The sequence below is a fragment of the Nannospalax galili genome, unplaced genomic scaffold (assembly GCF_000622305.1).
Source record: "Nannospalax galili isolate Female #2095 unplaced genomic scaffold, S.galili_v1.0 scaffold84, whole genome shotgun sequence".
Classification (NCBI taxonomy): domain Eukaryota; kingdom Metazoa; phylum Chordata; class Mammalia; order Rodentia; family Spalacidae; genus Nannospalax; species Nannospalax galili.
In genome coordinates, this window is record NW_008352272.1 from 134,531 (window position 1) to 158,048 (window position 23,518).

The following is a 23,518-nucleotide window of genomic DNA, read 5'->3' on the forward strand; positions in this document are numbered from 1 at the left end:
TAGATAGATAGATAGATAGATAGATAGATAGATAGATAGATAGATGATAGATAGATGATAGGTAGGTAGATAGAAAGATAGAAAGATAGAAAGATAGAAAGATAGATAGATAGATAAATAGATGATAGATTCAATTGGAATTAATCCTATACAGAGGGATAATGCTCCTCCCAGAAGCCATAGATTATCAAACAAAAAGCCTAGTTCCAGATGTGGACTATCTCCCTTTGACCTCTTGGTTGCAGGGGGGGTTCAGAGACCCTCCCCTAAAACAATACAAGCTCTTGGTTATACACCAGTACTTCATGATCAAACACCATATACTTTGATAACAAGATCTAGAGATATCAAGTTGGCACTGACCAAGAAGATTCTTCCCTGCTGGCTAATTTTCACAGCTATAAAGACTGTTGGGAGAGAAAAGCCATCAATAGTTTTACCCAACTATGAAGAATGCTACAAGCTACAATAATGACCAGCCTGGCAAGATATGCCTATTGGTACAATTGAGGCATTAAAGTCATGGGAGTAGCCAACAGTTTTCTGATTGGATTTAAGGCCCACTCCATAGGAGGCAACTTATGCCTCGTACTATAAGCCTGGCCAAGAACCAGTGGCTAGGGAGGCCATTAGGGAAAACTTCCTACTGCTATTTTTCTAAATGGACACAGTATCAAACTTCTAAATATTTATCTCTATACCCATAGATTATACCTGTTCTCAGTCCTCATCAGAGAAGCTTAATTTTTGTAGTGGTTGGAGGTTTAGACATTCATAATTAGTCAAAGTTCAAAGAATAAGAGACTGTGGAGTGTTCAGACCTGGGACATCTGGATCACAATCCCTCCCACCAAGGCGCAGGGCATGTAGTGGAAGAGGGGGTGGAAAGACTGTAAGAGCCAGAGGACCAAGAGGACTGTTGCAAAACAGTGTCTTCTGGCCATGACAGGACCACTGCACTCATGAACTCACAACAGCTGTGACTGTCTGCACAAGACCTGTACCATATCAAGCTAGTCAACATTCTGGCATGGATTGGGGAGGTGATGAGGAGGTCCTAGCTAAGGAGCTATTGGCAGTTGATTCATGCCTGGAGAGAACAGTCAGTTTTCTTCAAGAGTGTGGTCCCTGGTAGGTTGCCCATGCCATAGTCCTACACCCATGCACTCTATGGGCAGCGCCAGTTAGATTCCATGAGTTATTTTTTAAAAATAAGATGACATGAACTTTGGAGGGGAATGAAGGAGAAGAGGTCCAAGAAGAGTAAGTGGGGTAAGTAAGTAGTGGTTATAATCAAATTATACTGTATAAATATATGAAATTCTCAAAGAATAAAGTTTTTAAAAAATTATCCCTGAACTCCATGCAGCCAAAACCAATGCACACACGTTTCTTTCTATAATTATTATCATGTATTAATTGTACATTTTAATGAAATTATGTGTGATTTTTCACACATAAACATGTACGCTGATCAATCTGACTTGCCTGTATACTTAGCAGTATGAGGGAGACAAGTAAAGAGAAGGAATTACAGTCCACTGTCAATTACTGATTCCAAAAATGTAGCTACAAAGGCAAACCAACTTAGAACCCAAAGGACATGCTCTTCTTGGTCAATTTCAGAAACATCAACTCTAAAAGAAGAAAGGTCTCTTTAACAGGGATTCTAAACAGAACCAACAAAGGATATAAGACAAATGTCCTTCACCATATTCCACATGGAGTTTTCCTCTTTGAGTTAATCTAATCACATACAGATCAAATACAAATATACAGAGCGCTAATACCAACAATACCAAATACTCAGTCCGTGGCTTCTGACTACATGAGAATCAGAAGTGGAAAAGGAAGGCACATAGTTTTGGATTTTTGTTTTGGCTGATGGACACAAATACCGTTTGGTTTGGAGAAGCCAGTGCACGTCTTAGTTCCTAGTCAGAATGGGAAGGCAGAAGACACACACTGTATACAATGTCATTATGCTCTGAGATATGTGCTTTTAAATTTTTGTCTTTATAAAATAATGACTACTTATTGAACTGTAAGTAATTGTTGCATCCAAATTGATGTTTGTCTTTTAGACAGAACCTTTGACTGAGGGTTCTGCCATTTGTTCGTGGTAAAAAGACTGAAATATGCAGAGCTTGAGCTTCCAACTGTCATGCGACTGGAAAGAAGCTGGCTGAGAAGAACTCAGGGGCAGAAGCTGCTGAGGGTGGCAGGAAACTTGGTGCAAGAAGGCTGGTTGCAAAGAACTGACTGACCCTCCCCAGCTCCCAAGGGATGGAGGTTACAAAGGCCTTGCAAGTTACTGGCCAGAAAGATTGGCTCCAGCTTCCAGGTCACTTTCTGCTTCTGAAAATGAGGCCAGAGCTTAAGTTAATGAACTTGGTTGTCTGGGAATTATTATTGGATTAACTAGCAACACTGCTATTCCCCCATGAGAGCAGAGTGGGAAGCAATTTATAGTGAGCTGCATTTAAGTAACTTCACTCAACTGAGCCAATATTTGATGGACCTACTAAACAGAACTCTAGGCAGACCTGATGCAGACCTGTTTCTTGACCCGGATGTCAAGAAACAGGTGTTTCAGACTAGCTCTACCAGGTTATACAACCATAGGAGAAATCTGCTTGTGCTTCTGGCCTCAGTTTCCCCATCTGTAAAAAGAGGATCGATACAACGGCCTGTCTGTATTCTTCAATTTTGACACAAAATCTATATTATCTTTGAAAGCTTGGAGTATAAAATGGCATAAGACAAATACACACAGTGAGAAAAGAAAATTCATTGATTCTATGATTTGTTCAGCCACAAACTTATTGATCAGTTGCTATTAGAGGAAGAAGTGTGGTGCTGAGAATATATATTATATATTATATATAATGATATCTCATCACAAAGTATAGAATTTTGTAAGACAGAACAGTAAAAAAGGTATGTATAGGAATGAATGCGTATTCTGTGAAAATGATGAGGAGGCAGGAAAGGTGAACGGTAGTAGAGTAACCTACCTTAGCACACACTTAGGAGAAGGAAAATGACATTTGATCAGATTTTAATTCTAGAGCACCCTGAATGACAGTGAGAAAGAAATCACATGGCCCAGTAAGAGGCTTTTATGGTAATCTCGACAAGGAATGGGCAGAGTCCCACCCAGGACAGTGAGAACAGAGGAGAAAGAAGGCATGAGATGTTCCAGCAGTGGAGAGAATTTGACAACTAATCCTCTGAGGTGACTCATCATGTTGGCCATATGTGTGGACTCACAGTCTTTATATCTAGGTAAGAGTCCATTAGCTTTCGCTCCATTGAGCCCGATGATTATCTTAACAAGAAGGTCTCTGTAGCGTTTTCAGGGCATTCAGCAGGTCCTCAGTTGTGAGAACTGCTGCAGGAGGCCTAGGCTACTCTTTGAAGCTGATAAAATAAAAAACATAGAAAATATAGGCTGCTAAAAAGAATAAAGAAAACTGTTTCTGCCAATATGGCAGCAGATTAAGCACATTCTCAGACTGAGATGAAGCATTAGAGAAGACGAGGGACAGGTGACAACTGACAAGCTGGGTGTCTCCATCCCGAGAAGGAACTGGAGGCAGCAGCTCCTCACATTTTGGTGGATCAAGAAGCAAGGACTATAGACCAGAACTAGAAAGGAGTATAACCTTTAAAGGTCCAGCACTAGTGACCAACATCCGTCACCTAGCCTTCACATTCCAAATGTTCCATAACCTCTCAAAACAGTACAACCAGCTGGGGACCAAGTGTGAGGGAGTCTGAGGGAGAAATTTCAGATTCAAATGCTAACAGATTATATAAGAGACAGAGAACACAGAGATGAATGATAATAGATGATAGATAGATGAGAGAGAGAGAGAAGAAAGAAAGAAAGAAAGAAAGAAAGAAAGAAAGAAAGAAAGAAAAGAAAGAAAAAGAAAGATAGATAGATGATAGATGATAGATGATAGACAGACAGCTGATAGATAATAGACCACAGACAGATAACAGATTGATAGACGATTGATAGAAAGATCACAAACATTGAAGCAAATGTCATGAAACAATAGATGAACCTAAATAAAGGATGTGCATGTACTTTTAAACTTTTGTAATTTTCATGTAAGGTTTAAATAGTTTTAAAAGTGTGTTATTTTTACCTTAACTAACCAGGATACTCTCTCCCTAGTGCCTAGCTTACGTAGTGCTGGACTGACTGCTGGAGGAGAAAAGACATCAATGGCCTCACCCAGCACTGGACCCTGCATGCTGCAGTACCAACCAACCTGGTAAGATATGCCCTCTGCTGTAACTGCAGCATAACAGCAATGGTGGTAATCAGCCACTTTCTGATTGGGCATGAGGCCTGCTCCACAGGAGGGATTTCATGCCTGGTACTGAAAACCTGGTCAAAAGCCCATGACTAGAGACATGGATCACAGTCCCTAGGGGAGAACTGTTGTTCTATTAAATGGTCATTTTGTCAAACTACCTTCTAAATATTTGTTTATGCTCATAAATTAGTTTTTGTCTTTTCACAGCGGATGAATGTATTCAACTTTTTGTGTATTGAAGAAGCAGGAATCACTTCTGTATTCCATAAGAGTCCTGTAAGCTCCATCCTTTACATCAGTGATCCTGAGAGTTGGGCTTCCTTTTTGACTCCATTGACCAATAGTGAAGTGGGAATTGGACATGACCAGGCACCGATTTGTTGGATATGCTGAAGGAGATAATGTCATTGTTTTTCTTGGTAACTTTCTATTTTGCTATAAATTTTCTAATTCTCCACTAAAACAAGAAAGAAATCACATGAGTTCTCTGTAATTGTGTAATTGTAGTCCTTAGAATAAACAGCCCTAAGAAAGGTGTTCCAGTGAAAAGGGTTGGGTTGCTCATCTAGACTATAACTTGCAACTTCATTCTCACATTTAGGAATACCGACCATAACAAAATGTTATTCAAGAATGTCTTGCTGGAGGGCTGGAGAGATGGCTCGGTGGTTAAGAGGACTGATTGCTCTTGCAGAGGACCTGGGTTTGATTCCCAGCACAACATGGTGGCTATGAACCGTCCTTAACTCCAGTTCCGGGGAAATCCAATGCCTTCTTCTGACCCCTGCAGCATTGCATGACATGGGTGCACTCACATACATGCAGCAATACATCCATACACATAAAATAAAAATAATAAATAAAATACATTTTTAAAAAAGAATGTCTTGCTGGGTGTGGTCATGCACACCTTTAATCCCAGCACTTGGGAGACAGAGGCAGGTGGATCTCTGTGAGTTCAAGGTCAGCTTGGTCTACATAGTGAGTTCCAAGACAGCTGGGGCTACAGGAAGACCCTGTCTCAAAAAAATAATGTCTTGCCCAGTCTGGTGGTGCACACCTTGACTTCCAGCCCTTGGGGGGCAGAGGCAGGCAGATTGCTGTGAGATTAAGGTCAGCTTGATCAACAGAGCAAGCTCTAAGTCAACCAGGCTACACAGTGAAATCATGTCTCAAATGAAAAAGAATGTCTTGACCTATTGCTTGCAATAGCTGAATAGAAGGATTCCTCTCTCATTTTAAAGTTGATCCCACCAATAAGCTACTTATCAAGTGAATTCATTTGTTTTCTATTGCTGTAATAAAGCATCATGACCAAAAGCAACTTCAGGAAGAAGGGGTTTATTTTGGCTTACAGTTCCAGAGGGATAGAGTCCATCATGGAGTGGCAAGGGGAAGCACAACAGGAGGAAGCTTAGAGGTCACATTTCATCTGCACACAGGAGGCAGAGAAAAAGAACTGGGATGAGGCTATAAACCCTCAAAGGCCGTCCTCAGTGATACACTTCCTCAAGCAAGACTCCGTCTCCTAAAAGTCTCACAATCTTCCCAAACAGCACCACCAACTAGGGACCAAGTGTTCAATACACAAACCTACATGGGACGTTTCTGATTCAAACCACCACACGAAGCAATTGATATTTTTGTCCTGTAGGTACTACTGACCCCCACAAATGACCAACCATTTCCTGGTGTCTGCCTACCCTCCCAAATACTTTGTGACAATTCGTCTTTCAAGTGCAATTTTTTGTTTGTGCCCCAAAAGTGATTTGACAGAATTTTTAGTAACGTGGGAAATTCTAGGATGCATTATTTGGATGGAAAAATAGAAACAGATAGAGCAAGTAAATGGTTTTCCCACTAAAAGAACACACCCCCTGAAATGTACAGAGAAAAAGTAAGGTCTTCCTGCCTTCCGTTCATTCATCTGTTCACTGATACACTTACAAAGTAAATACACTTTGGCCAATAATTGTGATTGTGCTGTTCACACAAGATACAAAGAGGCACAGTCCTCTCCAAGTTTGAGTAACATAGTCTGGCAGGTCAGAGCTTCCCCCTCATGGGTTACAAGTCAGCTGGAAGCTTAATCTCCTGAGCCATTATCATAGCCAGAAAGGTCTCAAGGTGGGTTAAACCCTTCATCTTGATCATCTCAAATACAAGAATTCTCGTGTATTTCTCTCATGTGCCATTCAAATCATATCATTGTTTTCAAGTAATCCATGGCATCGTAAGGACAGGAAACAGAGGAATCAGATCATTGGAAAAAGAACGACAACTTTTGTGAGTGCTTACTATGTACCTGTTTCTGCTGTAAGCGCTCTTTCATCTTATCTAATTTTCTCCTCATAGCAACGCTATTCTAGGTGGAGCATCATTCCAATTTTACAGAGAAAGAAACGAAGACAAAAGCTGTTAGGTAACTAATTGGGATTTGCACAGCAATAAAAGACATCCAGGATCGTACCACTTCTCAGACAGAATCACAATACATTATGCTAAGCTCTGTAACATACATGCCTATAGTGCTGTGGGTTTAAGAAAGAAAGACCAGTGACCTTCTCTTGAGAGAACTGAAGACTTCACCTTAAAAAAAAAGCTAAATACTGTCTGATGAGGCACAATCTTGATTTGAAAAACATTTACTGGAGTTCAAAATAACATTTGGGAAAGCAAAGAGATAAAAAAAAAAAAAAAACATTTTCCCCAGTTGATAATCATCATGGCTTAATTGACCCATTATTAGACTAAGTGACATGTAAACAACAGCATGTCCACAAGACCTTAGATTTTCAAGCCCACTAAGACCCTACCAAGTCAGAGTGTCAGCCCAAACTTTTCCTGATTGAATGAAGGCCTAGAGTCCAGGCACTCACTCACATCACATGTCTGTTCCAGCCCTCATTCCTGAATGTGCCTTGCTCACATTTTCATGTGAAGTTTAGTCTGCATTTCATTTTTAAGTTTCTGGGAAATTGGTTGACTGATCTTTTTATTGGCTACTTTTCAAGAACGTGGACATTTTATTCAGGATTGGGCAAGGTGAAAGGGCACAGAATATCTTGCCTTGATTTCTTACTAAAGTAGTTTATTTTTCATTATCATGATTATTTCTTATTTCTTAAAGCACAGATTTGAGGGGCTGGAGAGCTGACTCAGCGGTTAAGAACACTGGTTGTTCTTGCAGAAGACGTGAGTTCGAATCCCAGCACCCATAAGGCAGCTAACAACTGTCAACTCCAGTTCCAGGGGGTCCAATAGTCTCTTCTGTTCTCTGCAGGCATTGTACAACACAGGTGCACTTACCTACACACAGATACATGCATACACATAAAATAAAAATAATAAAATATTTTTTAAAAAGTACAGATTTGAACAAGTTACTCATTTACTCAAAATCTCCAGCAGTCCTACATTACCTATAGGGAGAAGTTCAATTCTTTAGTCTGAGAGAAAATTCAAGTTCAATTATTTTCATACCTGTGTGTGTGTGTGTGTATGTGTGTGCATGTGTGTGTACATGCATAATTTTTAGAGAAGGGATCCCAGAGATCCTCCTGTCTCTGAGCCCCCAGCACTAGGGTTACAGGTGTACACCACATTGCCCAGCTTTTATGTGGGTATTTGGGATCCAAACTCAGGTCTTCATGTAGTTAAGGACTTAACTGACTTTAGTCCAATATGCAAAGGTTCTTCTGAAATGAACCCTGATGTCTTTCCTACCTCATTCACCATGATTTCCTCTGACAACTCCTAGTCTTCACTACACCACATTTCAGTTCTTCTCCCAATATTTCAGGCTAGGTTTTTACAAGCTTCTATGATTTTTATAGAATATCTATCCTATGTAAGAGTATCTTTCTCTTACATATACAGATGGCTAATTCCTTTCACTTACTGATAGAACAATACAAAATGTTACCAAAATGTTAATATGAGAGAAAGGCTTTCCATGACCCCCTTCACTCAAAGTCTTGGGTAAGTATCTATTTGATTTTCTTCTCTGTTTCCTTGCAAAAGTGTGTTTGTACATGTATAATCATCTGTATCTGTAAAATATATGCATAGTCATTTCTGTATGCTCTAGATCTATGTAGATGCATGTACATATCTACATCTGTACGTATGTGTGTCTGTGTATCTCTGCGTACACATATATATCTTTGCACAGAGGCTGAGAAAAAAAATTGCTATCTGCTGAGTTACTAAGAAAGTGTAAACAGTGAGAAGAAAATAAAATATTGCTCCATAAGAGAACTTAAGAACCGAGCCTTAAAGGGTGGGAGAAATAAAAACATAAAGCAAAACAGGAATTTTCTAGAAGCTCACTGTGAGCTGTCCAATTGAAAGAGACTGGGAAAGACAGAAGGAGGGAGACACAGTGTCCCCTAATGCAAGCCTTAGGCAGAAGGTAAGATTACTTGGATGCTGGAGAGAAGATGCAATTCTAGTAACAAAGTGAGAAAAGTTTGGCTTTGAAAAGGGGAATCCAAAGTTAAAATATTTATAAGAATAAAAGCGAGTGCTGTGTTATGTACTAACCAACAGGCCACGCGGTCTTTGAGCAACTTTCTGGAGTGAGGCTTTTGAAGTTCTTTGTGAGGGGGCAGGATGTGTACAACTATGGGCTGATGCACAATCTCGCTCCAGAAAAACTGAAAACTTTCCTCTGTCATTGTACATATTTGTCCTTGCTGTCTCTAGCAAATCTTTTGTCTGCTAAGCTGCTATAAAAAGAACAGAAAGAAAGAAAGAAATAGGAACAAGAAACCCTATTTAACCAACTTTCAGAGGTTATCTCCTGATAATTGAGCTTGGATCAAGGCAAGCTGCCTCCTCTTTGCCAAGGTCATGGGTGACTCTTGGCTGAATTGCAGACAAGGGGGCAGGAGGGTGATGCCGTGGTAAGTGGCTTTCCTCAATCATGGTTGCTTTAGAACTGTTTTTAAAGAGACTGCTTTCCTTGTGGAATGCTTAATAGTCTTCAGAGCCACACAGATGACAGCTAAGATTACAAAGTGAAAAAAGAAACCAAGAGAAACAGACCTGCCCTAGCCCTACTGATTCTACAGCCATTAATCGAAGAGATGGCACCTGGGGAAAGAGGGTGCTCAATATAACAAAAAGCAAAAGCCGGGCTCTGGGATTTTATTGGGAGGACAGATGCATGCAAATGAGGGCATGCCTGAGATATAATTGCAGAAGCAGCAGCCCTCTGAGCTGGTGCATTCTGTGTAGCCCAGCCTTCATCCTCCATCTGTAGATAAGCTGGCAAGTAAAAGGAAAAATAATGTCCTCTCAGTGTTTACAGTGTCCCACATTTGATTTCACTTCTCTCTCTCTCTCTCTCTCTCTCTCTCTCTCTCTCTCTCACACACACACACACACACACACACACACACACACACACACCTGTCAAATCACCATGACTATCTTCAGTTTCTTTTTGAGAAAATCTCAGAAACTTTACCCACCCAGTATCATGCAACCAGGAAGTTGAGTCTAGATTTGAACATGGGCCTCTTCATGGAAGGAATACTGTATACCTATGTGTTACACGATCTATACTCCAGGATGGATAATAAAAATATAAAAGCAAAATGGCATCATTTTAAAGTCTCAGCAAACTTCACAGTCTGGAAGAGAATGAAGCTCACAAAAATTACGTCATTATGCAACACATTGAGCTAAAATTAAAGTCCTGCTAGAAACAAAGAATGAACCTATCTTCCTGGGCTGGGACCCAACAGGGATGCTGACTTCTTCACCTTTCAAGAAGTTCTTGGTTTTGGTGGTGTTTGTTTTTGTGTTGTGCTATTGTTGTGTTTTTTGTTGTTTTGTTTTTTGTTTTGGGACAGTCTTACTACACAGCCCAGGCTAATCTGAATCTCACTATATAGCCCAGGCTAGTCTCAAACTCGTGATATTCCTGTCTCAATCAACCAAGAAATTGGGTTGCAGTTGTGCAACACTAGGTCCATCTTGTATGAAGTTTGTAATCTCAGTCTTCATCCCAGCTTTAACAAATAAGAAAGAAAATGAGTGCCACCTAATATCTGAGAACTTATGAATAAAATCAAATGGAAAGGTAGGAGAAAGAAGACAGAAACAGATGGATAACCTCCCTCCTGAGTGCAGACCCCAGATTCCCACTAAAAGACAGAATAAAGAACTCCAGCTCATGCCTCTGTTTTAAAGTAACTACACTCACTGGTGCCAGCCACCCGCTCACACTAAGGATCCTAATTAATATAATCAGTGTATACTTTTCTCTGAAGGTGGGGGGACACGGAAATACCAGAACTAGGGGCAAACGTTCCATCTCCTAGAGTACCCAAGAACTGGAGGTGAAAGAGACTGTTGTTTAGGAAATGAGTTCAGAATAGCTAACATATTGGGAAATGTGGAGACTAAGAACTGTCCTAGGAAACAGCTTTGACACTGAAGTTCTACCAGGGAATTCTGTGGAGCTTCCCTAGCTACTTCTTAGGCTGAGACTAAGATCTTCTACCATCCTTTGCCTGCCTAAAAACCTCAGTGACTCCAGACACGCATCCTGCTCTCTATGAGGACAGCCCCATTATAAGGAGCATCCTTCTGATCATTTAGGGAAGAGTGGAAGAGGCAGAGAATGGAGCTGAGCATTCCCTCCCCAAAGCTCCCTCCCCTCCTACCCAAAATTACCCCAGCCTACTGGAATCTCCTTACTTGGTTCATGTTCTGTCCTTCTTTCTCCCAAATATAGTCCCCAAGTGGATGCTGGAGCACTGATTCCAGAATCAACCAGCTCATTTCCCAACTGTGTTATTTGCTGAAAAAGAAACTTTTTTAGACTCTTAGACCCAATGAGTCCTCATATGTAAAAGAAATCATTTCTGTTAGCCTTTGCTTTACCCTCAATAAAGTCTGCCCCAATACAGGAGCAGAAAGCAGCCACTGCTTATTACATCAGGATTCTAGGCTGGCCATTGAGGCTGGGATCGTCTGGGCAGCTCTTCTGGTCTTAGAAGGCTTCTCTCTCATGCAGCTGGAGTCAGCCACTAGTTTTGAGCACTGGATAGCCAAAAGCAAGGGCTGTCTTTATCCAGCAGGACAGTCTGGGCTTGTCCTCATAGCAGCTCTGGCTTCCAAAAGCAGGAGGAAGCCAAATCCCAGCACATAAGCACCTTCCAAGCCTGCTCACATCATGTCTCTTAGTTTTGCATTGGCAAAATGGTCACAGGACCAAGCCCAGAATCAGTGTGGGAGGGCACCCACCAAAAGGAATGAGTGCAGAGGGAGTGACAAAGAGCATAAGACATACTCAGATTTGGACCATTCCTAAAATCAACCCACTACCAGGATAATTAGGGGATTTTTGTAAAGAACAAGTAATATATGAATGAAAAAAAAAGTTAAGCAGTTTCTGACCTATTGCAAAGACCCAATAAAAGTTCTCTATTGTTGTGGTTATGGAGGAGTGAGAAGACTGCTCCAATTTCCATAAATGAAAGAGGATTTCCATTCCACGTTGCAGAAGTAAACAGCTAGAGAGGAATGATTTAAATTACATGGGATTTATCTAGCTGATTGCCACATTTCTCCATGCTAGGGTTCATCCTTATCATGATCCGAAAAGGAGGGCATAATCCCCATTTGTCTCATGGACTCACTGAAACAGTGTGGAAGCACGAAGTGGAAAGTGTCCTTGTGATGTAATAATGCATGATAGCAGCATGCAGCCGCTGTTAACGAGCACAGACCACACTCAGGAACCTCCCATGCATCATTTTATTTGAAAGCCCTGGTCTTCGCAACTAAAATGTTTTTTCTTTTATATGAGGCAGTTGAGCCACAGATAAGGATAAATAATGTGTCTGAGGTCACACGGGTAGCAAACAGTTGAGCCAGGCTTCATATCACTGTGCCTCCTTCCTGTTGCAAAACCTGGAGACATTTTGGGTTTTCACAGCTGACATGGAATGACGGTACTGCCACATAATGCTTTTAAACAACCTGTGACTCCCAGGACAGCTCCCCTTACAATGAAGAATTACCTGGTTCAAGATGTCAATAGCACTGAGGACAAGAAACTCCCATGAATGCTAGAGATACAAGCTAGTGCAGCGGTCCAGATAGTAGGACCCTAGCTACCATGCTTGACTCTACTTTACTCTATGCAAGACATGAGGCAAATTATCCAGCACTTTCATGCTTCTAATTTGCTCACCTGTAACACAGCGTTAAAAATAAGCCCTTTCATTCCCACTGGGGCTGTTGTGAAGGTGAGATAAGTCCCCACATATAAAGCATTTCAAACATGGCTTGGCATTAGCAGAAGCTCCTAAATATCTGCTGCTGTTACATTTGAAAGGCACATGCTTTATAACCCTCTCTCCAGCCCATCCTGTGCACACACCCTCACGACTCTGCCAAGGCTCATGCGAATAGTGATTAAGAGCTCTGAAGCCAGGTACACTGGGGTTCCTAGCCGAATCCTTTTCATTTAAAAGCTCAGGTGGTGGGATTCTAAGTCAAGGTCAGTATGAAATATATTTTCCCTTTTAACACTTGAAATGGGCCTTGGAAATTGGTACAATCATTTCACCGAGGAGGCCTTGGAGGACTAATTCAATTACCCAAAGACTCAGTCAGTAAGTAGAGAGTTAGGGCTTCAACCAGGCTTTGCCCACCCTCTCTCAAGCATCACAAATGGATTTAGAGTGTCCAGCATTTTGTTTCCACCTGCAAAATTTGCTGATAGAAATTAAATAGTGGCTCTGCCTCTGAGTAGTGGGCATATCTTGATGAAATAATATACTCTCTCTAAGGATCATATAAAAAAGACCTCAATCTTGTTGATGGTTGATATTTAAGACATGCAATATTAAGGAAATATCAGACCTCTCCAAGGATTAGCATTCTAAAACTCCTTTAGAAAATCTGTATGTAAAACTGGACTCAATGTTTTTGAAAAATGTACAAATGGTCTTTTAGCCATTCTTGAAATTCATCCCCCACTAATATGACCTTGCCCAGTTATGGGGTTTATGATGCAGGGTTGATGTAGATATGTATCTTCAAAATGTCATGTGGACCCCCACAAAATGATCCTAGCCATCAGACTGACTCTGGGTCATAGCACAGGAAGGTGAGAGAAGAGGAAAGGTCATTTAATAGGACCATTGTCCTCACAGCTTTGTCGCCTCAGTAACTTTCTCAGCATTCTTAAGAAACTCGTACTCCCCAGCCTGCCCTCTGATGGGGAGGCTCTGACCTCTGTGTTATTCCTTAGAATCTGCAAGTGAATTTTTCTTATCCTGCTATCTTCCCCTGGAGCCTCTAACTCTCCCCAACTCACTGTCACCAGGCCAAGATGGATGAAGCATTGCTCTCAAAGCAGAAAATCTCAGATAAGGATGGATCCCGGTGGGGTGACCCTTTAGAAATTACTGAAATTATCTGGGCAATGATGACTTCGTTTATAAAAAGAGAAGATAATAATATCAATGTCAAGGGCCAGTTTGAGAGTAATATCGGTTTAGTTCACATGAAAGTGCTTTGGGATGTGCTTGATGTATAACGTGCTATTATCACTTCTTATTTGGGCATTGCCTTTGGTGCCATTTGCTAAGCTTCTGTGATGGACCAAGAGCTAATAAAGGATGCCCATGTTTTGTCATATCATGTCATCGCAAACAATCCTAAGACATAAGACCCATGTAAGGAGTAAAGAAACAGAAGTTTAAAGGGGTTAAATAATTCCCTCAAGCCACAAATGCAAGAACTAACACTTGATCTTGAGTCTACCATGGTCCAAGTTCTGGATCATATACTATGATCCAGAATCTCCAGTATAAAAAACAGCAAGCACTGAGACAACAGTTAGCACTGAGACAACCATTCATTCTGTTGAGCTCTGGAAAAAAATAATAAACAGCAAAGCAGACAGCTAATGTGTACAGTCCCACAAACCGCAAAGCTATTTATAACCCCCACAACAACTCTATGAGTTGCCCCCTTTTGACAGACTGGGAAGTCGGAGCTTGGGAGTCTAAGAGATAGGTCTCTGACTAATACAACCAGTAAACCAAAGAAGCATGAGCACCCTGTGACCAACTCCAGCCACTTTCCCACAATTCCAGTTGGAGTTGAAGCTTGGTGCAGCCATTGATCAGCTGTGTGATACCTGGATGAGCTGCTTGACCTCTCTGAGGCTCCATGACCACATAAGTAAAAGCAAGGCATACTTTAACCAGATGACCAGAAGATAAAAAAGTGTTGGCTGTAAAGTCCCTACATGCAGCAAGTGCTCAGCAAAGAGGAACTGTAATTCGTATATCACACTGTCTTAAAATACTAACACTTAACTTTGTATCATGTTTAACACTCTACGTGTTATGATTAACCCTATAAGGTGAACTGGGATCATGGGCCTGTCTTTTGAATGATGACATTGAAATGGTGATGGGTACTGACACGTGTCCAGATACCATCTGTACGAAGCTAGGAGTGAGGCACATACTTGGAATCCTAGTACCCAGGAGGCTGAAGCAGGGGAATTTTGAACTCCAAGTCCAGCCTGTCTGTGCTAAGTAATGAAATCCTACCTCATCAGCTCGCTCTCTCTCTCTCTCTCTCTCTCTCTCTCTCTCTCTCTCTCTCTCTATACAGGCCCCCCTCTCTCCCCCCCTCCCAGATTAGTGTCCTTCCCTCTCTCTCTCTCCCTCCCTCCCACTCTCCATCTCTCCCTCTCTCTCTCTCTCTCTCTCTCTCTCTCCCTCTCTCTCTCTTTCTCTCCCTCTCTCATTTGAGGATTCAACCCAGGCTTTTGATTTCAAATTTCTATTGCACTATTCGAGGCGTTGGATGCAATATACACCACTTTTAAAATAGCTTTTTAGTTGAATTTTTGTGACTCCCATACAATATGTTTTGATTATATTTAGATCCCCTCCTCTATTTGCCACACCCTTACTATTCCCCACCAAATTTCATGTATTCTATATTATACAAAACATATATTATGTAATAATATATGTGCCTATAGAGTCAAATTATGTTCCCAAATGCCCTTCAGTATGACTTCATCCACTGATCCACTGGAGCCTGTGCAACCTACCAAGAGTCTCACCATTAAACAAGACTGACTCTCACCCTCCTAGCAGCCAATACTTTCTCAGGTTGGGTTGGGGTTTCTCACCTACTTCCCCGTATCTATGCTGGCATTTTGTCTGGTTTGAATTTATGTGGGACTTGTGCATTCTGTCACCATTGCTGTGAGTTCTTATGAGCAGCTTCCCAGCTGTCTGGAAAACTGTTTCCTTGTGGTCATTCACCTTCTCTGACTTTTACAATCTTTCCACCCCCTCTTCCACAATGATTCCTGAGCCTTGGAAAGCAGAAGTTTGATATAGCTGTCCTATTCAAGGATAAGCAGTCTGCAGCCTATTACTTTTTAACCCACTTATTTATTAAACATCTATAAAATTATCCCTCAGATTTGAAAGTGAAAGTTGTATTCAATTTTCTTTTCACTTAGGGGTCACATTCCCAGTCAGAAATTCAACTTTTTAATGGCTAAAAACAGACTTCCCTAAAATGTGCAGATTATTAATTTCACAGATACTTTTTGAGCACTTACTGTGTGCCATGAAATGTGCTAAATGTTGGGGAAACAGAGCACATGATCGCTGTGTTCTCTGACTTTTCCATATCTGGGGAAGCATCCAAGTAGAGTATAGGATATATGTACCATCAGACAGGTGATACTAGAGAAAAATAAGCCACAAAACTCAGAGTTCCCAGGAAACATCCATGAAAAACGATGCCTGGGTTGAGGTATGAATGCGGAGTAGACGTTAACCAGATAGGAAGTTTTCAGCAGACAGTAACAAAAGCTTGTGCAAGTGAGAAATGTCGTACATGGAAGCAGAAGGAGTCACCGCTGAGCTAAGGAAAAAAGGAAGGCAGCAGAAAATTGGGGTAGAAGGAAAAGCAGAGGTAAGGGTTCATGCTCTATAGGACATGCCAAGGAACTCCAACTTTATCTGAAATCTCTTGGAGAATCACTAAGGTTTACAAACAAACGGAAATGGCTCAGTGGTTAAAGCACTTGCCACACAAGCATGAGGACCTGAGCTCAGATCCCCAACACCCACGTAAGTGCCAGGTGGGCTTGTGAAGGCCCACCTGTAATCCCAGTGTTGGAACGCAAAGGCAAGGGGTGCCCAGACCAAGCTGGCGGTCGAGACTATCCCTATAGGTGGGTTCTGGGTTTGATCGAGAGACTCTATTGATGAATAAGGTGAAGGAGCAGCCAGGGATGATTCCTGACATTGACCTTGGGCCTCCACAAGCACTGCACAAACATACACATGTGTGCATGCACACAGGTGCCCACACACATGCAAACATGTATGAACACACACGTACACACCACACACATACACATAAAAATGGAAAAGGAAAAATATGTAAGTAATGGGCTGGAGAGATAGCTCAGCAGTTAAGAGCACTGACTGATCTTGCAGAGGACCTGGGTTCGATTCCCAGAATCCACATGGCAACCACGAACTGTCCTTAACTCCAGTTCCAGGGAAATCTGAAGCCCTCTTCTGACCTCCATGGCATTACACGACCTGGGTGCACTCACATTCATGCAGGCAATACACTCATACGCATAAAATAAAAATAATAAAAAAGTAATTAAAAAGTATAAAAAGTTACCAAATTAAGTTATATCAACAATCTGATGCTTACTGATGTTTTAGACGTATCACTGTGGCTGATCTGAGGACGGATAAACTAGATTCAGGGAAAGAATAGACCAGTTGTCACATTATTTGCTTTATCCAAGTAAGAGCTGGTGTGTGGTGGTAAAGATGGGAGGAAAAGTGGGGAAATATTTTAGAAGAAGCATGCACAGTGCCTGGAAAATTATGAAGTTAGACTGGACATATTCTCATCCCTGTGATGGTCCTAATATTGTCACTTGGCAAAAAAAAAAAAAGAGCCCACCTCTACCTACGCTGACCTGGAACTTGGAGAGTCATCAGAGATAGGTCCTGAATTTTTACTACTGAGCATCTTTTCTACAAACATACCAGACAAACTGCATAAAGGGCCCCACACAAAATGCATATAATGGCCATCAAGGTCTCTATATGGGGATAGCAGATGACACATTAGCACTTTCGTAGCAACAGGGCCAGTAATGGCCCACAGCAAACTCCTGGAGTCTGAAAGTGACTAAATTGGACTCCTGACAGTTTCAAACTCAGAGAAAGAGCCTGCATCTCAAACAGAAGAGGGAGAATTGTCTAAATGCTTCGATTCTTGTAATTGAAGCAATTGCACATCATTTCACATGCCAGCTTCCTGACAGGATAACCAGTTTGAGCTGAGTGTGGGAATTCAATTATGTATCTTCTGTCTGCATCTTTGAAAGAAAACAGCCCAACTGGCCTGTCAAATATCTAGCATGTTTGCCTGTTGGAAATTGCTATCTCCTCCTGACACAGGAAATGTCTCTACAGAAGAGAAACCTATTATATTTCACACAGCTCACATAACCCTATTACAAAACTTGACAAAGAAAAACACAGAAAAAGAAAACTATAGACCAATTTCAACTCTGAACATAAATGCAAAATCCCTAAATAAAATATAAGCATAGGAAATACAGCAGTGAAACCCCAGAAGTTGTTACATTAAAACTGAAACACAAGCTTGCCCACCATGATGAGACTAATTATTCACCATTGCCGTGAAATGTCCGGCCAATGCAATAAGACAAGAAACATAATAAATAAAGGGTGCAATTATTGGAAAGGATATGGCCACATTTTTCATTTGCATATATAATTGTCAACCTGGAATCAAGCAAATAAACTGAAAAAAATCTTAGCAGTAGTGATTTATTGAGTTCTCTCCTTGGAATTTAAAGAAATATTCAGAGAGTCCAAGACTCAACAAAAGGGGTCTCACCTCAACCTTACTTTCACTAGTGAGAAAAATAAAAGTAATCTAAGTTTTTTTTACAAGAACATGAACAAACGTGTATCAGATCTGGATGATGAAATAAGTCACCCTTAAAATTATTATTTTTGAAAGCATTTAATACATGGAGAGATGTACACATATCAGAATAAGAAGGAAATACAAGCCTACAGTTTGATTCCTCCTTGATAAAATAAACAGAACACAGACATATTTACATAGAGAACATACTAGAAGGAAAATGGCAATTTGACTATCAGCAGATGAAGTTTTTTTCAGTGCACATGAATCAGTCTTACTAGTTGCACTGTGAAGCTGCTATAACATACACTATAAAATGTGTAGGGTTGAAACCCTTGTTACCAAAGATTCCTGCCAGTCTATTTCTGACATAAATAGGGTGATTTTTCTATGAAAAGCTGACACTTTAAAACAGAGAAGGATCCATAGTGCTGTTATCCTTTGAAGACTTGGCAGTTTCACAATGCTGGCAACTAGCTTCACTTCCGTTTGGGCAGGGAGGGATAGCTGGCCTTCATGGACACAGGCTTCTGTCTTACAGTCCACAAAGCCTTTTTTCTTTCTCGGTGGCCACTGGAGTCCAATTTATCACCCAAATCCTTGTTTTTCACACTTACTTTCTCCCCTGGGTCTCTCTGGCCAATACTTATGGAAACAAAGGATGGCACCGAAGATGAGTTTTCCAGGCAGGTTAATCCTGTAGCTGGACTGTGGAGAACCTCCTGAATTCCTGATGTCTCAGAACCCGAGACATGCACCAACTTAAGGGTCCTAGATTTACATGTGTTCTTCTTCAACAGATCTACGTCTGAATTTCCCCCCTTTGGATGGCATGGTCCTCCCAATATGGACACTACCTAATAGAGCAATACCAGGAGTTAGGTCCAGAGGAGCTAAATGGGGTTAGAAGGTTTTACTACTGAAGGTGACCTGAAGTGGAAAGACCCTGTGGGCCCGAGAACACTGAAAGAACTGAAAGTCAAACTCAGAGATATCAGATAGAAATATCTCATCCACAGAGACAGAGCAAATCCACCATCTAAAGAGTTGGAAAATATGGGCAAAAGTCTAGATGCAGGCAAAATATGTGGAATAACCAGGATTCCAAGGATTAGCTAGGGACAGGTTGTGAAAGGCTAAGCAGAGGGCAAAGGAACACAGCTCAAATGTCCATAGGATCCAGATAACAATGGAAGAGTAAATGAGGCCAGCTGGAAAGCGCTTTTTTTTTTTTTTTTTTTTTTGGTCTTTTTGAAACAGAGTCTCCCTGTAGCCCCAGCTGTCCTGGAACTCACTATGTAGACCAGGCTGGCCTTGAACTCACAGAGATCTGCCTGCCTCTGCCTCCCAAGTGCTGGGATTAAAGGCTTGCGCCACCACGCCTGGCTCTATTCTTATGTAAAGGAGACAGCAGATACTACACCTATCTGCCTTGGGTAGTTCTGATTGTCAGTTGATGGTACTGAAAGACAGCTAGAAGATTAGTAGAGTGCATGTCTCAGTGTGTCTTTATCAGAACTAATGGGCCTGAATGTGGGTGCCACCATCCAATATGGGGCCTGTTTGAGAGAAAGGGGCAAGAAAGACATCCACTCAAGCAAGTGTTCCCACTGCCTCTGATTCCTGCCTGTCATGCAGTGAGCAATGAGCAGGTTTGCTTTGCCACGCCCTTTGCCATGATGTTCTGCCTTATCACAGCCCACAAACAACAGAGCCATCCTACAGTGGGCTAAAACCTCTGAAACCATGAGCCAAAACAAGTCCTTCCTCCTTTTAAATGGCTTCTCTTGGGCCTTTAGCACAACAGCAGGGAACTGACCGGTAGGCCACCTAATTGCTGCCCTGTTGAATGTTGTCCCACTGTTACCAGATGTGTTTATTTGCTATTTTAGAAAAAAAAAAAAAAGCTAGATACCTAAACTTTTTAAATGTATATTTTATCAAAATTTTGTGCTTTTTATATAAAACTTCTTAATCATCTTTATATCCCCTCTCCACTCATACCCTTCATAGCCAAGCAAGTATCACCTCAGTGTACTCAGAGGTCCCTCAGTGCAAATTCATCCACTGGGGTCTAGTCAACCTATCTAGAGGTATCTAAACTTTTGTGTGAAATCTCCCACTTCAAAATGTTAACTCAATTGAGTTACACCAAACAAAACACTCTCAGGCTGAATTTGTTTATTTTTTGTTTTTGAGACATGGTCTTCCTGAGGTCCCAGCTGACCTGGAATTTGCTATGTAAACTGGGCTGGCCTCAATTTCAGAGAGATCCACTTGCCTCTGCCTCCCAAGTGCTGGGATTAAAGGTATGTACCATCATGCCCAGCATTCAGGCTGAATTTGATCAAGAGACAGCAACTCATGATTCTAATGAATAGTTATAAAGCCTAAACAAGGTAGGAAATTTACTTCAGGGGTAATGATACCCACAGTTTTTTCTAAATAAGAGGCTTTTCTTTGCAGGAACTCTACAAAGGAGGCATTATGCTTTCCTCTAGTAATAAAATTAGCTCATCCTACCCTAGGGTGAGGATAATAGGAGGAAGTCACCTGAGCTCCACCTATTTTTCCTAGAACTTGGAATCTGGTCAGTCAGTTCCCTCAGGATGAATGATGTCCTCAGGCATCATTTGGATGCCCTCAGGAGAGTAGTCAGAAGTCTCAGAGACACAGAAGTAAAGACTGTGGGAACCCAAATGCCATCACCACTTTTAGCAGGGTCCCATGTTAAAGGTTGGTCTTCAGAATGTACTCTAATTAATGAGTTCGACCTAGTATGGACCTCTAGGGAGTACAACCAGTTCTAGTTCAGAGAAGTGGATAAATGGAATGCCTCACAGATAACTATGGGATTTATTCCCTTTCCAATTTTCCTACATAGCTCAACTTTCCCAGTACCCATTTCCCAATACATGATTTATCTCAAAAGCCTGCTGATACTTTCTTGGAATCTTAAAAAGTACAAAGGGGGCTGGAGAGATGGCTCAGTGGTTAAGAGCACTGGCTGCTCTTGCAGAGGACCGAGGTTCAGCTCCCAGCACCCACATGGTAGCTAACAACTATCTATAACTTCAGTTCCAGGGGATCCAATGTCCTCTTCTGGCTTCTGTGGGCATTAAATGACACAGGTGCATTTAATATGTAGGCAAAACACTCATACACATAAAATAAAAATAAATCCCTCAGAAGCACAAAGCATGCATCAGATGTTGTGAGCACGGCTGAAGATCAATCTAAAAAACAAAACCCCGTATACTTTACCTCACAGCATTCTTAAAGTGAGAAGCAGGTTTTGATCCAGGTGACATTAAGAAAGATATGAGGGGCTAGGGATGTAACTCAGTGGCAGAGTACCCGCCTAGCATGTACAAGGTGTTGGGTTCCATCCCCAGCACAAAAAAGGAGAGAGAGAGGATGGGAGGATGGGGAGAGGGTTGGAGGAGACATTTGTCTAGAAGAAATCATTTTGTTGAATTTCAGGTTTCAGTGGACAGCCTTCTAGACGTAACAGTTGGCCTCCAGACATCTTTTACATGGGAGAGAAGCTTGTCTTTTCCCATTCAAATACCAGCTTCCAGTATCAGAGAACAGACACATTCAGGGTCGTGTGGGTGTAGACCAAAGTCTCTTCTTAAATCAGTTTGACTTTTAGTTCCCTGACCCCTGCAGCCAAAGCGAAACCTACCTGATAGAGAAATTACGCTAAATATGTGTTTGGTTTGGCTACAAATGTCCCTTAAAGCAATTGTAATTCTTAAAAAAAAAAAAAAAAAAATGTATTCCTAAGTAAATTCCCCTAAAAGATTCATAATATGTGGACTTGACGTCTCCTGAAGAAACGACATGCGCAATGCATAAATGATCTCTTCTGTGAATGCCAAGTCTGCTGGAAAGGGTGGTTTGAGTAGGGGAAAGAGAAAGGTAAACGAAGAGGGGATTCTTCTCAGCTGAAGAGAAGAGTTTTGACGTCATGGGGAGGAAATGCTGTGTTCTCCATACGCTTCTGTTTTCCTTTCCCTGGAAGCTTTGATCATGTGTTCTCTGGAAAAAAAAAAAAAAAACAGCAAAAAAGACAGATAGTAGAGTGTCAAAGATCCGCTGAGCAAGGAAGTTTGAGGCCTTGAGAGAGAGAAACCTCAACTGCTCAAAACTGAGAACTGAGGGCGGAAAAAAAGAGAAGTGAGCCGATGAAGGCCGTTGGGAGGCTCTGGTGGCAGCCCTGCCTGCTTGATGGGAATCTGAGTGAGTCCTGGGACCCGGATTCCTAGCTAAGACTGGAGAATTAGTGTTGCATAGAGACGGTTAGTAGTCAACGCCAACAAATGTAGCCCACTATCACCACCTGGTGGAAACTCATCTAAATTACAGGAACAAAAAAAATGGCAAAAGGCCAAAATGGAGAAAATATTTTCTTTTTCCCACTTTCCTTTTCTTTTTGGTGGTGATGATGGTTTTGAGGGGGGGGGGCGTACACCCACGTGTGAGTGTGTGTAGTCAAAGTCAGAAGTCTTACTTTATAGCTCGCCCCCTTATTTAAGGGGACATCTTGCTCTAAACTTGGAGTTCACTGTTTTGGTTAGACTGGCTGGTCTCTGCCCCCACCCCACCACAGGCAAGCACTGGGGTTACAGACACACTGCTTTCCCCAGCTTTTACCTGGGTGCTGGGGATCCTCACTCAGATCCTCATGCTTGCTCAGCAAACACTTTACCCACTGAGCCATGTCCCCAGCCCTTCCTTTTCATTTTCCTGCAATGTTCTTAATTACCATACTTGGGCAACAGAGCAGCAAGGTAAACAAGCTCTGCCATCGTCTATCCGGAGAATAATTTTCACTCTGTGGATGTTTAGTGTGTGATAGTTAGCTTTAGTTGTCAACTTGACAAAACCTAGAATCACCAGAGAGTCTCAGTGAAAGATTGTCTACATTGAGTTGGCCTGTGGACATGCCCGTGGGTGATTGTCTTTATTAAGTTAATTGATGTGGGATGGCCCAGCCCTCTCTAGGCAGCACCATTCCCAAGGCAGGGGGTTATGAACAGTGTAAGAGAGGAGAAAGCTGGCTCAGAGCACGCAAGCAACGATGTGTTTATTCTCTCTGCTCTCGGCTGTGGATGTGATGTGCTTGGGTCCCTGCCTTGACTTCCCCTCAGTGATGGACTGTCAGCTAAATCAAT

General features: G+C 41.6%; 1 pseudogene; it reads right to left on the reverse strand.

The window, feature by feature from the left end:
- Positions 1–23,152, reverse strand: part of LOC103746932 — a 78,332-nt pseudogene extending 55,180 nt beyond the window's left edge.
- Positions 23,153–23,518: the final 366 nt, after the last annotated feature.